The sequence below is a fragment of the Scyliorhinus canicula genome, chromosome 16 (genome assembly GCF_902713615.1).
Source record: "Scyliorhinus canicula chromosome 16, sScyCan1.1, whole genome shotgun sequence".
In the NCBI taxonomy this organism is placed as follows: domain Eukaryota; kingdom Metazoa; phylum Chordata; class Chondrichthyes; order Carcharhiniformes; family Scyliorhinidae; genus Scyliorhinus; species Scyliorhinus canicula.
Window position 1 is genome coordinate 100,250,429 of NC_052161.1, and position 17,206 is coordinate 100,267,634.

General features: G+C 50.4%; 1 protein-coding gene across 29 annotated transcripts in view; it reads left to right on the forward strand.

The window, feature by feature from the left end:
• The window catches only part of LOC119979278 (eukaryotic translation initiation factor 4 gamma 3-like), a 504,690-nt gene that overhangs the window by 214,026 nt on the left and 273,458 nt on the right, over positions 1-17,206 (forward strand). The gene's annotated exons all lie outside the window — the stretch shown is intronic.

Below are 17,206 nucleotides of genomic sequence, written 5' to 3' on the forward strand. Positions count from 1 at the left end.
CTTATCTGCAGATATTGAAACCCATTCTCTCCAGACAATTCAAACTCATCTTCCGGATCCTCCAACAGGGGAAGGTCCCATCAATAAACAGATCCCCCAGCGTCTCAATCCCTGCTCTCTGCCACCTCCGAAACTCCCCATCCAGCCCTCCCGGCACAAACTGGTGATTGCCACAAATCGGAGACCATATCGACGCTCCCTCCACTCCCATGTGCTTCCACCACTGACCCCACACCCTCCAAGCCGCCAACACCACCGGGCTTGTGGAGTACCGAGCCGGCGAGAATGGCAGAGATGCCATTACCAAAGCCCCCCAAACTTGTGCCCTTACATGATGCTGCCTCGACTCGCTCCCACACTGACCCCTCCCCCACTATCCACTTCCTGATCATTGCTATATTTACCACCCAATAATAGTTCCTAAAATTCGGCAGGGGCCGCCCCCTGGCCCCGCTCCAGCAGCACCTTCTTTACTCACAGGGTTTTACCTGCCCACAAACCCAGAGATCACCACATTGACCCTCTTAAAGGGTGCTGACCCCCCCCCCCCCCCCCCAAGCGGGTCAGAAATATACAGGAGTAGGTCGTTGGAGTATAGTGAGACTCTGTGCTCCACTTCTCTCCTCTCCTCTCCTCCCCCCCCCCCCCCCCCCCCAAAACCACATCCCCTGCTGTCTTCAATGCTCTCAGCGCCATCATCAGTGGCTCTATGGCCAAGGCAAACAACAGTGGGGAAAGTGGACATCACTGCCTTGTTCCCTGGTGCAGCCTAAAATATTCCGAGCTCACTCTGTTCGTCCGCACACTTGCCACCGGTGCCTGATACAGCAACCGGACACAGTCCACAAAACCCTGCCCAAATCCGAACCACCCCAGGACCTCCCACAGGTATTCCCACTCCACCTGATCAAAGGCCTTCTCCGCATCCATGGCGACCACTACCTTCACCTCCCCACCCTTGGAGGGCATCATGATCACATGTAAGAGCCTTCTGACGTTGGCCATTAACTGACTACCTTTTACAAACGCCGTCTGGTCCTCCCCTATCACCCCGGCACACAATCCTCTATTCTCGAGGCCAAGATCTTGGCCAGCAATTTGGCGTCCACGTTCAGAAGGGAGATTGGTGTGTATGACTGTATGACATGCATTGTTCCAGATCTTTCTCTCGCTTTAGAATCCGGGAAATCGAAGCCTGTGTCATAGTTGGGGGAAGAACCCCTAGTTCCCTAGCCTCATTGAACGCCCTCACAAGCAAGGGTCCCAGCACTCCGGATAACGTGTTGCAACGTGTTCCACTGGGTACCTGTTCGACCCTGGGGCCTTGCCCGACTGCATAGCCTCCAATCCTCGTACTCAGCGTCTAAACAAAAATCAATCGGGAGTACACTTTGTGTACATGGGAGGAAAAAGAAAACTCCTTTGATCTCGTCTGCCCAAACCTCCACAGACCCGCCCCTCCCATCTGCTCCATAAACCCTTTTAATTCTTTTGCAGCTGCTGACACCCTCCCTGTCCTCAAGCTCGACCGATCCAGCCTTGGATCCAAACAGTGTTGAAATCTCTCTGCCTTCCCATGTGCAATGCCTCGTCTGCCCTGCCCACCTCAGAATCTGTTCCTTATCCAGGAACCGATCTACTTCCAAGGGCCGAGCAAACGCTCCTTCACCCAACAACTGCTCAAATATTCATGCCACATATGCATCCACTTCCTCGCTGTCCTCTGGCAGGCCGGCGATCCTTAAATTTTGCCTGCGCGATCTATTCTCTAGATCCTCCACTTTGTCATGCAGCCACTTCTGATGGTCTCTCATCAGCCCCATCTCAACCGCCTTTGTGGCAAGATGCTCATCATGCTCGCCAACGCCTCCTCTACCTTCTGGGTTGCCTGGGCCTGAGCCTCTAACCTCAGTTCCTTTATATAGATATTGCCTTTATAGGATCCACCACTTTGGCCAGTCCTTCAGATACTCCTTTCTCTGCTGGGCAAACTTCTCATGCAGAGAGGTCACAAGTTGTTCTGTCGACCACTGGGCCGGCATACTCGGACCCTGACCCTCTGTGATTTTCCCCTGTGTCGCAGGCTCAAAATCAGCTTTCAACGAGCGCACTCCTTTTTAGACCACTTCTGGTCCACAAATCCATAAACCGGTGGGATACTCTCTTCTTCCACCTCACCAGCACCTTGTATTGTCATTCAGTTTCACCGTAAATCGAGAAAAGGGTCCAAAAAGTCCACCAAATGTGTGACCACTCGCATCATGGTCACCTCCGGAAGACCGGTTGTATGGTTTCTAAGCGTTCGGCTATGGTTTCACTGTTCCCGGTGGGTATAAATTTAGATTACCAAACTATTCATGATTCAGTCTGCCTCATGATTACAGGGGTACGGTAGTCAATGGAAGATTTGCAGCTGTGCTGCAGGGTGATTTTCTGAAATTTGTAATAAGGTTGTTGGAGCAGAATATGGAAGGAGCTTTGCCTTGCATCGTGACACTGACATCCGTTATAAATCAGAAAGGATTACAGTTGTACCAGTTCTCGTTCGTTCTCTCTCTCTCTCTCTCTCTCTCTCTCTTCCCCCCCCCCCCCCCCCCCCCCCCCAAATCTGTTGGCACCATTGGGGTGCAAAGACGTGAATATATTACTTATCAATAGAAATTGGGAGGATGATACTCACCCAACACTTCGTCTGGAATGCGTCAACTTGTATTTTTATGGTGCATTTAACTTGATAAAATATCATGGTGCTTTACAGGAACATTATCAAACAAAATTTGACACTGAGCTGCACAAGGAGATATTAGGGCAAGTAGCCAAACACTTGGTTGAGGGTAGTTTTAACAAATGTCTAAAAGGAGGAAAGAGAAGTAGAGATTTTGTCTGGGGCAGTTGAATAAATCGGGTCCTCTGCAATGTCTAATTTGAGCAATTATCAGGCAAGCTACAGAGTTCCAAGAACATGCTGTATAAACTCCACTGAAGGTTTATTTCCATCCCAGCCAAGTGTTGACTGTTTCTCCCTTTTCCATTTTTACATGCAACCCTAAATGTTAGTCACTGTCCCATGTAACCATGATTACCCATTTCTTAGGATGGGATTCAACACTGCCTCTTCCTCAATGGTCTAAAATGCTGATGCTCCTCGAGCAGTCCCAAAAATGTAGAAATCTGTTCTTTGCCTCTTTCTTCTCTCTTGCTCAGTCTTTCTTTGAATAATTAATTTGTCATTGTAGCCCTGTTAGATCTGCATTCTCCCTAATTTATTTACATATCCTCTGTTGGTGGTCTGCAATTACATTTCCTATATTATAACTTTTCTGCCTATTCCTTTGGGACTCTTGAGTTAAAGGAGGGTAAAGTCTGTGTGGGTTTCCTGATTCCTGGAAAGTGCACTTCTGGTCAGTGCATGAGGATGGAATTATACTGTGACAGCCTCCACAGTTTAATAGCCTATTTATACTGATAATTTAGGATCACAAATGAAGTCTGACCAATGAAAGGGTGCTGAGTTCCATGGACACCAACAAAAACAACTGCTTGAAATGAGAATTTTGAGGGAAAACATCCTGAATAATATTTATACGATAGGTGTGAAGTTATTTTTTTCAGCAGATGGAATTTCTTTCTGCGCTTATTCCTACTTCTTGACTAAGTAGGTGCATACAAAATCAAATTCTGTTAATAATTGGGAAATGTAACAAAACTGTTCAAGATGGAAATGAAATGAAATGAAAATTGCTTATTGTCACAAGTAGGCTTCAATGAAGTTACTGTGAAAAGCCCCTAGTCGCCACATTCCGGCGCATGTCCGGGGAGGCTGGTACGGGAATCAAACCGTGCTGCTGGCCTGCCTTGGTCTGGGTTTTTAAAAAAGCCAGCAATTTAGCTGAGTGAGCTAAACCAGCCCCTTGATGTCTGCAATATTGTCATGACTGTATTGAGTCAAGGTTCTGGGTTGCAGCAAATTTAACTGCACTTATTACGTACATTTTCCCTTTGAGTTTTAATATTGATTTGGATATTTTCTGCATTGTAGCACAGCTAATGTACTGCCAAAGAAACAGCAAAGCCCAACAAGACAAGAAACAGGTTGAAAAATGTGATATGGTAAAGTGTTTGGACCAGCATTTATCTTTTTATGCTGTTTATAGTCACGGTATCTCTTGGAGCATTTGGCATTGTAGTTGCCCAAAATCTGAGAACTACAAGGATCACAGTAACACTCTGTCAAAATATGTATTCTATTATCTTAAGTCTGATCTCTTATATTAATCATGGTATGACAAATGCTGACATCACAACTTGTTAGAGAAGCAGGTCAACTTTAAATTTCAATTTGCAAAGCTTCTGGACAAATTGACATTAAACTCTCAATAACTCAAAGCTCTATTTACTTAATAATTAAATTTTGTGGCCTTAGAAGAAGTACCTGTCACTGGAAGGATAATATATTTCTTTATAGAGCAGGGCATTATACAGCTTAACTGTGGTAAGTTGGATTGTATTGCGTTTTAAATGGCGGATCTATACTACAGTATTTCAAGCTACAGGCATTGCACTGTCCACACAACATTGTCAATTCCTGGAATAATGTTCTCTTGCAAATATTCCTATCTCATGAGTCTTTGGTTTGGTTTGCCGTGGTTGACGCATTTGAATTCTTGGGCTGGTATTGTTTTGCAAAACTGTTCCACATGCCGTTGATAGTGAATGTAAGCAGATGGGATTTTTATTTGACTGAAAATGGGGATTAAGTATTTAGTTTGTAAAACATGTGGTAACAAGGTATTTTTAAAAAACTATTTTTATTTAAGGCGTTTGACATATGACATATTTGGATTCCCAAATACTAAAAACTCCCTCCTACCAGCTTGAACAGAACCCCCCCCCCCCCAGCCTTTTCTCCTGCCCCCTCGCCTGGAAGGCAAAGACCTCACTCTTACCCATATGCAATTTATACCCTGAAAATCGGCCAAATTCCCCTAGGATCCTCCTAATCTCGCCAATCTCTCCTCCCTCCCCCCCCCCCCCCCCCCCCCCCCCCCCCCCACACACACACACACACGCAAAAAGCGAACTTGACCTTTCTCCAACCGCAAGAATTCTGCCAGGTCGCTCACCTAAACCCCCGCTTTCGACGGCTCCGAGTCCCGCCAACTCGACAAGTTCTGGCTCCGGGCCATCAGAGAGGCAAAGGCCAACACATCAGCCCCTCTCCCGGATCTTCTGACACACCCCGAATATCGCCACCTCCGGACTCGGGGCCACCTCCACACCAAGACTCTTGGACATAATGTCTGAGAACCCTTGCCAGAAGCCCCTCAACTTTGGACACGCCCAAAACACGTGGACGTGATTCACGAGCACCCCCGCACACACCTATTCTTCACCCTGCAAAGAACCGGCTCATTATTGCAACTGTCATGTGAGCCCTATTCACTGCCTTAGATTGAATGAGGCTTACCCTCGCTCACGATGAAGATGCATTTGGCATCCACAGGGCTTCTTTCCACGTTGTGGCCCTCACAACCCCTCCCAACTCCTCCTCACATTAGTGCTTAACCTCCTCCATTGGAGCGCCTTCTGTCTCCATCAACTCACTGTAGATACCGACACCCTCCCCTACTCGATATCATCCTCCGACAACAACTTGTCCTGCAACACCGGAGGCAGCAGCCCTTTCACGGGGAAGGCACCTCTCCTCACAAAATTCCTCATCTGCAGGCAACTGAAACTATTCCCTTTGGGCAGCTCATGTGTTTCCTCCAACTCCTCCAAACCAGCGAATTTGCCCCTGTAAGCAAGTCCCTAAAATTCTTTATCCTCACCTGCTGCCACACCCAGAACCTGTCATCTACCCCGCCGGCACAAACCTATGATTGCCGCATATTGGTGCTCACAATGAATGCCCTCCAACCCAAAATGCTGACTACACTGGTTCTGCACCTGTATCGCCGACCACACCACTGGATTCATGGAGTACTGGACCAGCAAGAATGGAAGGGGCGCCAACAGTAGTGCCCTCAAACTCGTCCCCCTTACACGCCACCGCCCCCATCCACTCCACACCCACCCCTCCTCCAATCCCATTTGCTCACCATTGCGATATTCACCACCCAATAATAATTCATTAAACTTGGCAGTGTGAGCCCCCCTCTCCCTCATCCGCGGGGATTTCCCGTCCCAAACAAACCCCCCCAAATTATCCAGTGTACCATCCTAAAAAGGACTTTCGGACAAAGATGGGAGGTCTGGAATACAAACAAGAATCTGGGCACATTTTAACCGTCTGCACGCGCCCGACCAGTGATAGCGGCAAACAATCCCACCTCTTGAAATCCACCTTAATTCCCTCCACCAACCGTACCAAATTCAATTTGTGTAGCGCTCTCTCGCCAAGGCGAGAAGCAACGGGGAGACCTGGCACCCCTGCCTCGCACCACAAACTCGTTCTGTTCATCTGGACGCAAGCCCTCGGTGCCCTATACAGTAGCCGAACCCAGTCCATGAACCCAAACCAACCCAACACCTCCAACAAATATTCCCACTCCACTCGATCAAAGGCCACACCCATTGTGACTACTACTTCTACTTCCTGCCCCTCCGAGGGCATCATAATCTCAAGGTATTTAAAAAAAAAAAAGATTTTGGAAATCTCGACCAAAATGAACACTAGTTTTCTTTTGATGGTGACTAATTTTCCAAAAAAGTTTGAGCCAAGGTGCTTCAGCCTGGGCCAGTTGAAGAGGTGCACCTTGGCTAGAAATTGTTTGCAGTCTGAAGAGTGCAAGATTTTTGATCCACTTGGAGACCCAGTTGCTGAATGTTGTCCTCTAGAAATAAATGACTGTGATGTTGCTATGCATTAACCTAGTAGTTTAGAAAATTAATTGAGATGTAGTCAATGTTGCTGATGCTACAAATATTGATTTGAGTTGCTGCTGGACCTTGTCCCTGATTCCCCACAGTCCTTATATTGGTGGTGATATTTATTTTATTCTTTCATGGAATGTGGGCCCTTGAGAGCATTTAAGATTCAACCACATTGCTTTGGATCTGGAGCCCATCGAGTCTGCACCAACCCACTTAAGCCCTTACTTCCAACCTATCCCCGTAACCCAATAACCCCTCCTAACCCTTTTTGGACACTCAGGGCAATTTATCATGGCCAATCCACCTAACCTGCACGTCTTTGGACTGTGGGAGGAAACCGGAGCACCCGGAGGAAACCCACGCAGACACGGAGAGAACGTGTAGACTCCACACAGACAGTGACCCAAGCCGGGAATCGAACCTGGGACCCTGGTGCTGTGAAGTCCCAGTGCTAGCCACTGTGCTACTGTGCTGCCCCTAAGCCAGATAAGCACGACAGATTTTTTTTCCCCCCTAAAGGATATTAGTGAACCAGATGGATTTTTACGACACTCAACAATGGTTTCATGGCCATCATTTGACTTTGAAGTCCACATTTTCATTGAATTCAAATTTCACCATCTGCAATGGGAACCAAATCTGGGTCCCCAGGGCATTACCCTGAGTCTCTGCATTAGAAGCCCAGCAACAACACCACTTCTTCCACTCCACTGATGGAGTTCAGAAACTAGTTTCAGGATTGTGTACATCCTAAGCCAGGGTACTATGTAATTTGAAACTGATAGTTTTGATGACTTTGCTGCTGGGTTGTTCCCAATATGGGAAGAGAAGATCCTGGCAGTGAACATAAAAGGAAATACAAACATTCCCAATAGGTATATGAATAGTAAAAATTTGATAAAAGGAGGAGTTGGGCGAAATTAGGGACCAAAAAGTGGATTTATGTATGGGGGCAGGGGCATGACTATGGTACCTGCCTTTATTAAGGGAGAGAGCGCAGGTTTAAAATGACTAAGGCTAGAGTTGGAAGGCTTTTTAATCCATTTTACGGGATGTGGCTCGACCAACATTTATTGCCATCCCAAGTTGCCCTTGAAGATGGTGGTGAACTGCTGCACTCCATAGGTGCAGGTACACCCACTAATGAGTGTTCCAGGAGTTTGATCCAGTGACAGTGAAGGAAGGGCGATATATTTCCAAGTCAGGATGTGTATCTGCTGCCCTTGTCCTCCTGGATAGTAGCGATTGGGGTTTGGAAGGTGCTGCCTGAGGAGCCTTGGTGAGTTCCTGCAGAGCATCTTGTGGATGGTACGTACTGCAGCCACTGTTGTTGGTGGTGGAAGGATTGAATGTTTGTGGAAGGGACACTAATCAAGCAAACTGCTTTCTCCTGGATGGTGTTAAGCTTCTCAAGTGATATTGGAACTTCAGCCATCCAAAGTATGTATTCCATCACACTCTTGACTTGTGCTTTGTAAATGATGGACAGGAGGGGAGTTACTCACCATAGGATTCCTTGTCTCTGACCTACTCTTTATTGCATAGGCTACCTGTACTTAAATTAGTCATGATGTGGAGATGCCGGCGTTGGACTGGGGTGAGCACAATAAGAAGTCTTAGAACACCAGGTTAAAGTCCAACAGGTTTGTTTCAAACACTAGCTTTCGGAGCACTGCTCCTTCACCTGAGGAAGGAGCAGTGCTCCGAAAGCTAGTGTTTGAAACAAACCTGTTGGTCTTTAACCTGGTGTTGTAAGACTTCTTACTTAAATTAATGAGGCACCAGAATCAGATGTGATATATCCAAGGAAACTGAGGGAAGTGAGGGTGGAAACTGGAGCCACTGGCCATAATTTTCCACTCATCCTCCGATACAGGGTGGTGGCAGGGGAATGGACAATTGCAAATGTTACACCCTTGTGCCTTGCCCATCAACCACAGGCCAGTCAGTTTAACTTTGGTGGTGTGGAGGCTTTTAGAAATGATGGGTGAATTTCATGTCTGCAATAGGGATCTCACCTGCCAGCTAGAGAGCCTGTGGGAACCTTGAGCTGTCCCAGTTGCAGACCCTCTGCCCCGTCATGTGTCCATCAGGCACTTAAGCAGGAAAGCATTGGGCCTTCCCTGAGGGCGAGGGCAAATCAGAGGATGGCAGCACCCTGTTGCCATTGATGCTTATGCAGTGATGGCAACGGCCAGTAATGCACCCATCAGAGGCCACGGATAAACCATAGACTGTCGGCCAAAGGTGAGTGAGGGGAGAGAGGGCGGGTCGGAAGCATGAACGGGGATGGTTTTCAGTGCCCCTTCCCCTCCCCCCATTTTCCGGATGCCAGGTCCTTTCAATCAGCCTGCCAGTAAACTCAATAGGGTCTGCTTTTCGTGCTCCCCACATCGCATCTCCTCCTGTCATTGCTGGTTTCATATTAATTGCCGCTTGAGGGTCTCTATGTCCAGACGGGAGGGCCATCCTGTCCCGACTGAATCAAGCGGGGGCGAGAAGGCAGCAGGGCCCCACGTTGCATTCCTGAGCCCAATTAAATGTACAATTCTAATAGGGGTGCAGGAGCAGAGGAACTGGATGCATATGTGCACAAATTATTGAAGGTGCCAGGATAAGTTGAGAATGGTTAATAAAGCAGTCAGAATCCTGGTCTTTATGAGTGGAGCATTGAGCGCAAATGATGAATCTGTACAAAACACTGGTTAGACCGCACCTGGAGTATTACATCCTGTTCTGAGCACTGCACCCTCGAAATAACGTGAAGGCATTAGAGAGGATGCAGCAAAGATTCACGAGAATAGTTCCAGGGATGAGGAACTTCAATTATGTAGATAGATTGGAGAAGTTGTGATTGTTGTACTTGGAGAAGGGAATGTTGAGAGGAGATTCAAGATCATGAGGGGATTGGACAGGGTTGATGGAGCGAAACTGTTCTCATTGGTAGAAGGATTTTTGGTGGACCGATTTTAGGTCATTTGCAAAAGATGCAATGGCGACCTGAAAAGATACTTTTTTGGCAGCAGTTGAATAGGAGCTGGAATGCACTGCCTGAGAATATTGTGGAGGCAGGTTAATTGTTGCATTGAGGATTGGATCGTTATCTGAAAAGGGCACGTTTGCAGGGTTATGGGGAATAAAATGGGAGAGTGGCACTAGGTGAATTACTCTCTTGTAGAGCCAGCATGGACGCAACAGGCTGAATGGCCTCCTGTTCAAAACTCATTCTATGATTCAATGCCTTGTACATGGCAGAGAGACTTTGAGGGATCAAAAGATGATCTACATCCCCCACGGTCAACTTTCCCCTGGAAAAATCTCAGATGCAGGCAGAATTTACTATTGATCGGAATACTGGCTTGTCAGAGCATCTCCAGTAGAGTTTTTGTTCTTCACCTTCAATGAGTCGAAGGGATCCCAACTGCAGGCATAGTTTTTTTTTAAAAAGCACTTGCACCCTCCACTAGAAGTCTCAAAACACTTTACAGCCATTGAAGTACTTATGAAGTATAGTAATGTAGGTAGCATGGCAGCCAATTTGTGTGCAGCAGGCTCCCACACATAGCAATGTGAAAAAGACCAGATAATCTTGTGTTTTGCGATGTTGATTGAGGGATGAACAGTGGTCAAGACACCTGGGGTAACTTTTTTTTAAAATAATTTTTATTGAAAATTTTTTTTACATGAAAATATTTACCCCAACTAACTATAGAATATTACAAAATATTCCCTCTTAACAAATATCCCCCCCCGCCCGAACTCGCGCGCGCGTTGTCCCTCCCCCCCTCCCCCCTCCCCAAAAACAAACAAAGCAACAATCAACATCAAACATGAACTGCGAACAAATTTGCCCGCATTACAACCATAAATAACCCACCACACCCGTTGTTGCCCCCCCCCCCCCCCCCCCCCCCCCGGGTTGCTGCTGTTGCGACCTCTATACCCTATCTTTGAGCCAAAAAGTCGAGGAAAGGCTGCCACCCGCCTGAAGAACCCTTGTACCGACCCTCTCAGGGCGAATTTGACCCTTTCCAACTGAATAAAGCTTGCCATGTCATTAATCCAAGTTTCCACGCTTGGAGGCCTCGCGTCCTTCCACTGTATTAGTATCCTTCTTCGCGCAACTAGGGACGCAAAGGCCAGTACTCCGGCCTCTCTCGCCTCCTGTACCCCCGGCTCCACCCCAACCCCAAAGATCGCTAGTCCCCATCCTGGTTTGACCCTGGATCCCACCACCCTCGACACCGTCCTTGCCACCCCCTTCCAGAACTCCTCCAGTGCCGGACATGCCCAAAACATATGGACATGGTTCGCTGGACTTCCCGAACACCTGACACATCTGTCCTCACCCCCAAAGAACCGACTCATCCTTGTCCCCGTCATATGGGCTCTATGTAGCACCTTAAATTGAATGAGGCTAAGCCTCGCACACGAGGAGGAAGAATTAACCCTCTCCAGGGCATCAGCCCATGTCCCATCCTCTATCTGCTCTCCCAGCTCCCCCTCCCACTTGGCTTTCAGCTCCTCTACTGATGCCTCCTCCGCCTCCTGCATTACTTTGTATATGTCCGATATCCTCCCCCCTCCGACCCAGACCCCCGAGAGCACCCTATCGCTCGCCCCCCTACTGGGGAGCAAGGGAAACCCTTCCACCTGGCGTCTAGCAAATGCCTTCACCTGCAAATGTCTAAACATGTTTCCCGGGGGGAGCCCGAATTTCTCCTCCAGCTCTCTCAGGCTCGCAAACCTCCCATCTACAAACAGATCCTTCAGCTGCCTGATGCCCACCCTGTGCCAGCTCTGGAATCCCCCGTCCATGTTCCCCGGGATGAATCTATGGTTCCCTCTTAACGGTGCCTCCATCAGACCTCCCACTTCCCCCCTGTGTCGCCTCCACTGCCCCCAGATGAGGGTGGCCGCCACCACCGGGCTCGTGGTGTACCTCGTGGGAGGGAGCGGCCATGGCGCCGTTACTAGGGCCCCCAGGCTTATGTTGCCACAGGACGCCCTCTCCATTCGTTTCCAAGCTGCCCCCTCCCCTTCCATCATCCACTTGCGCACCATCGATACATTAGCCGCCCAGTAATACCCCGAAAGGTTGGGTAATGCCAGCCCTCCACTCTCCCTACTCCGCTCCAAGAAGACCCTCCTCACCCTTGGGGTGCCGTGCGCCCACACGTAGCTCATGATACTGCTCGTCACCTTTTTGAAGAAGGCCCTAGGGAGGAAGATGGGCAAGCACTGAAATAAAAACAAAAACCTCGGGAGGACCGTCATTTTAACGGACTGCACTCTGCCCGCCAGCGACAGCGGCACCATGTCCCACCTTTTAAATTCCTCCTCCATCTGTTCCACCAGCCTGGAGAAGTTCAACTTGTGGAGAGTCCCCCAGTTCCTTGCCACCTGCACCCCTAAATATCTAAAACTCTTTCCTGCTCTCTTCAACGGGAGTCTCCCGATTCCCTCTTCCTGGTCCCCTGGGTGTATCACAAATACCTCACTCTTACCCAAGTTTAGCTTGTACCCCGAAAAGTCCCCGAATTCTGCTAGCAGTTCCATCACCTCCGGCATTCCCCCTTCTGGGTCTGCCACGTATAGCAGCAGGTCGTCCGCGTATAGCGATACCCGGTGCTCCTCCCCGCCCCTTGTCAGCCCTCTCCACCCCCCTGAGCCCCTCAGTGCCATCGCCAATGGTTCAATTGCCAGTGCGAAGAGCAGGGGGGACAAGGGGCACCCCTGTCTGGTCCCCCGGTGGAGCCCAAAATACTCCGATCTCCTACCATTCGTCACTACACTTGCCGTCGGGGCCGAATAGAGCAGCTTCACCCATTTAATAAATCCCTCCCCAAATCCAAACCGTTCCAGCGTCTCCCACAGGTACTTCCACTCCACCCTATCAAATGCTTTCTCCGCGTCCAATGCCACCACTATCTCCGCCTCCCCCTCCACTGCCGGCATCATGATGACGTTTAGCAGTCTCCGCACGTTCGTATTAAGCTGCCGCCCTTTCACAAAAACCCGTCTGGTCCTCGTGTATCACCCCTGGCACACAATCCTCTATCCTGGTAGCCAGGATCTTTGCCAGCAGCTTGGCGTCCACATTCAGGAGCGAGATAGGCCTATATGACCCACACTGCACGGGGTCCTTGTCCCGCTTCAAGATCAGAGAGATCAGTGCCTGCGACATTGTCGGGGGCAGAGCCCCCCCCTCCCATGCCTCGTTGAAGGCTCGCACCAGCACAGGGCCCACCAAATCCGCATATTTTTTGTAAAATTCCACCGGGAACCCGTCTGGCCCTGGCGCCTTCCCCGACTGCATATGCCCAATCCCCTTGACTAGCTCCTCTAACCCTATCTGCGCCCCCAGCCCCTCTACCAGCTCCTCTTGGACCTTGGGGAACCTCAGTTTGTTCAAGAAGCCCTCCATCCCATCCCCCTCCCCCCCTCGTCGGCGGCTCTGACCGATACAGCTCCTTATAGAAGTCTCTGAAAACCCCATTTACTTCTGGCCCCTTCTGCACTACGTTCCCACCCCTCTCCCTCACTCCCCCAATTTCTCTAGCCGCATCCCGCTTGCGGAGCTGATGCGCCAACATCCTACTCGCCTTCTCCCCATACTCATAAATCGCGCCCTGCGCCCTTCTCCACTGTGTCTCCGCCTTTCTGGTGGTCAACAGGTCAAACTTAGCCTGCAAACTGCGCCGTTCCCCCAACAGCCCCTCCTCTGGTGCCTCCGCATATTTCCTATCCACGTCCAGAAGCTCCCCCACCAGCCTCTCCCTCTCCTGTCTCTCCCTCCTTTCCCTATGTGCCCGTATGGAGATCAGCTCCCCCCGGATCACCGCCTTCAGGGCCTCCCATACCATCCCCACCTGCACCTCCCCCGTGTCATTAATGTCCAGATATCTTTCAATGCTCTTCCGGACCCTCTTACACACCTCCTCATCCGCCAGCAACCCCACATCCAGGCGCCACAACGGACGCTGGTCTCGCGCCTCCCCCATTTCCAAATCTACCCAGTGTGGCGCGTGGTCTGAGACCGCTATGGCCGAGTACTCCACTTCCCGTACTTTCGGGATCAGTCCCCTGCTCAATACAAAAAAGTCAATTCTAGAATAGACTCTGTGGACATGGGAGAAAAAGGAATACTCCCTCGCCCTCGGCCTCCCAAACCTCCAGGGGTCCACCCCTCCCATCTGCTCCATAAACCCCTTTAACACTTCTGCCGCTGCCGGCCTCCTTCTCGTCCTTGAACTCGATCTGTCCAGCACGGGGTCCAGCACTGTGTTGAAGTCCCCCCCCATGATCAGGCCCCCTGCCTCCAGATCCGGAATGAGGCCCAGTAGGCGCCTCATGAAGCCAGCGTCGTCCCAATTCGGGGCATACACGTTAACCATCACCACTTTCTCCCCCTGCAGCCTACCCTTCACCATGACATATCTACCCTCTTTATCCGCCACCACCTCCGCCGCCACGAACGACACCCTCTTCCCTACCAGGATCGCCACCCCCCCGGTTCTTTACGTCCAGTCCTGAGTGGAACACCTGTCCCACCCACCCCCTTCTCAGGCGGACCTGGTCCGCCACCTTCAGATGGGTCTCTTGTAGCATTGCTACATCCGCCTTCAGTCCCTTCAAATGCGAGATTACTCTCGTTCTCTTGACCGGCCCATTCAGCCCCCTCACATTCCAAGTGATCAGCCGGGTCGAAGGGCAGCCCGCCCCTTTCCCCTGCCGACTAGCCATATCCTGTCACCTGCTCGCCCCGAGTCAGCCCTCCCTTTCTGACCCGCTCCCCATGGCGATGGCGCCCCCCCCCCCCCCCCCCCCCCCCACCCCTCCGGTCCTCAACTTCTCCTCCCTGGCCTTTTCAGCAGCAACCCGGTAGCCCCCCCCCTTCCCCCCTCCCCCTCCCCCCCCCCCAGGCTAGGACCCTTCCTAGCCGCGATGCACCCTCCATAGTACTTCCGTAAGTCAGCTGGTTTACGCTGACCCGGCTGCCCCTGCCCCACTCCGACTCCTCCCGGCATGGGGGACGTCCCCCCCCTCACCACCCCTCCTTGACCCCGCTCCAGCGCGGGAAAGGGAGCCATTGCTGACCACGCCCCTTACTCCCACCCCCCTCCCTCCTCTGCCCCGTGCGCGGGAAACCAGAGGAAAGCCCGCACTTTCGCCCTGCCCCTCCCCGCCCCTCCATCTTCAGTTCCACCCCCGTCCCCGATCTCACGCCGATAAATACAAAACAACCAAAAACCCCACAAGAAACACATACCCCCGGCACTCCCCCCCCCCCCCCCACCCCGCCCACCCAACATAACATTATAAATGACAGAAAAAAGAGAGAAAAAAACTGGTAGAGAGAAAAAAAAAAAGGGTCCAAAAATACGGCCAAGTGAAAATCCAACCAAAAGAAAGCCACGTGTCCAGCTTAAAGTACCAGAGCGGCAACGACCGCCAAGTATCCCCTGGTTCTAGTTCGAGTCCAGCTTTTCTTCCTGGACAAAGGCCCACGCCTCCTCCGGGGACTCGAAATAGTGGTGCTGGTCCTTATAGGTCACCCACAAGCGCGCTGGCTGCAGCATCCCGAATCTGATTCTCTTGGCATGCAGCACCGCCGTCGTCCGGTTGAACCGGGCCCGCCGCTTTGCCACCTCCGCACTCCAGTCCTGAAAGATCCTCACCGTCGAGTTCTCCCATTTGCTGCTCCTCTCTCTCTTGGCCCACCTCAGCACCCTCTCCCGGTCACTGAATCGCTGGAACCGAACCAGCACCGCCCTCGGGGGTTCGTTTGCTCTTGGCTTCCTGGCCATTACTCTGTAGGCCTCCTCCAGTTCCAGGGGCGAAGGGACGGCCCCTGCCCCCATCAGTGAGCCCAGCATTTCTGCCACATACCTCGGGAGGTCCGACCCCTCCAGCCCTTCTGCCAGGCCCAGGATCCTCAGGTTTTTCCGCCTCATGCGGGTATCCATCTCCTCCAGTCGGTTTTGCCATCTCAGGTGGAGTGCCTCGTGCACCTCCACCTTTCCCACGAGGACCGTGGCCTCCTCCTCCCTCACAGCCATCTCCTGCTGCAGCTCCCGAATTGACGCTTCTTGGGTCGCCTGTGCCCCCATCAGCCTGGTGGTCGTCGCGTTCATCGACTCCAGCAGCTCCACTTTCAGCTCCGTGAAGAAGCGCAGGAGAACGGCCTGCTGCTCCTCCGCCCATTTCCTCCAGTCCTCGGGTGCGCCGCCGGCCGCCATTTTGGATTTCTTCCCCCGCTTTTTTCGGGGAGCTGCTGCCGCTTTTTTTCCTGCCCCACTTCGGGTAACGACCATAAATCTTTCAGGGTTCTCCTCTGGGAACCTTCCCCCACCGGGAATTGCCGTTCCAGCGCCGTTAGGGGCCCTCCAATCGGCCCGAAAACACCTTCCTCACAGGAGCAGCCAAACGTGCGACTTAGCTGGTCATAGCCGCAACCGGAAGTCCCTGGGGTAACTTTTATGAATTGGTGCCTTAGGATCGTTCATACATCCACCTGAGGGCCTCATCCGAATGACCCCCCCCCCCCCCCCTCTGACGATGCAAGTCAGTTTTGATTTGTGTTCAAATCCTTTAGTAGGACTTGAACCTAAACCTGATTTAGAGGCGAGTGCTACCCACTGAGACACAACTGAGAACTTATGGTATGCCTTTAGGTATTGGGGAAGCCATCTTTACTATAATCTCCACCTGTCTCATCTGTATGTGGCAATTGAACTTTGTTTAACGAATGAGAGAGACTACCTGATAGAAGTCATTCCATACAATAGAAATCATTGAAGAAAATGCAAGTGGTGTATCATAAAAATGTGATTTCTTTAATAAGCATGTAGTGTCAGTGTTGAAGAAATTATTTCAGGGAACTCACCCCAATAAATGCTGAAGAATTTTGTTTGAAACTGATTGGTTCAGGTAAAAGACTTCACTTTGATTCAGGGCAATTATCAGATCCAAGGCCCAATACATAAATTGAGCACATCATTCAGACTATTACTCTGGTGTTAAACTAAGAGCATTATGTTTTAGTAAAGGTGTGTGCCTATTCAGACAGGTAAAATAATTTTGTGAAAAACTTGAGGAACAGGAAGCCTTCTCTAGCCTGCATCAACTAAAAAGATAGACTGCCATTGCTGATGGTGAGATCTTGTGAAACACTCTGTCATGTTTGCTTATTAATTTATAGTATGTGGAACAAACACCTTTTGATGTGTTTACAAGAGCTATAACTTTCTATATAAATTGAAGCTTGTGTTGTCTATTCTGGAATTTCTCTACATTCTATTTCAAAGGTGATTATTGTTTATGTCTT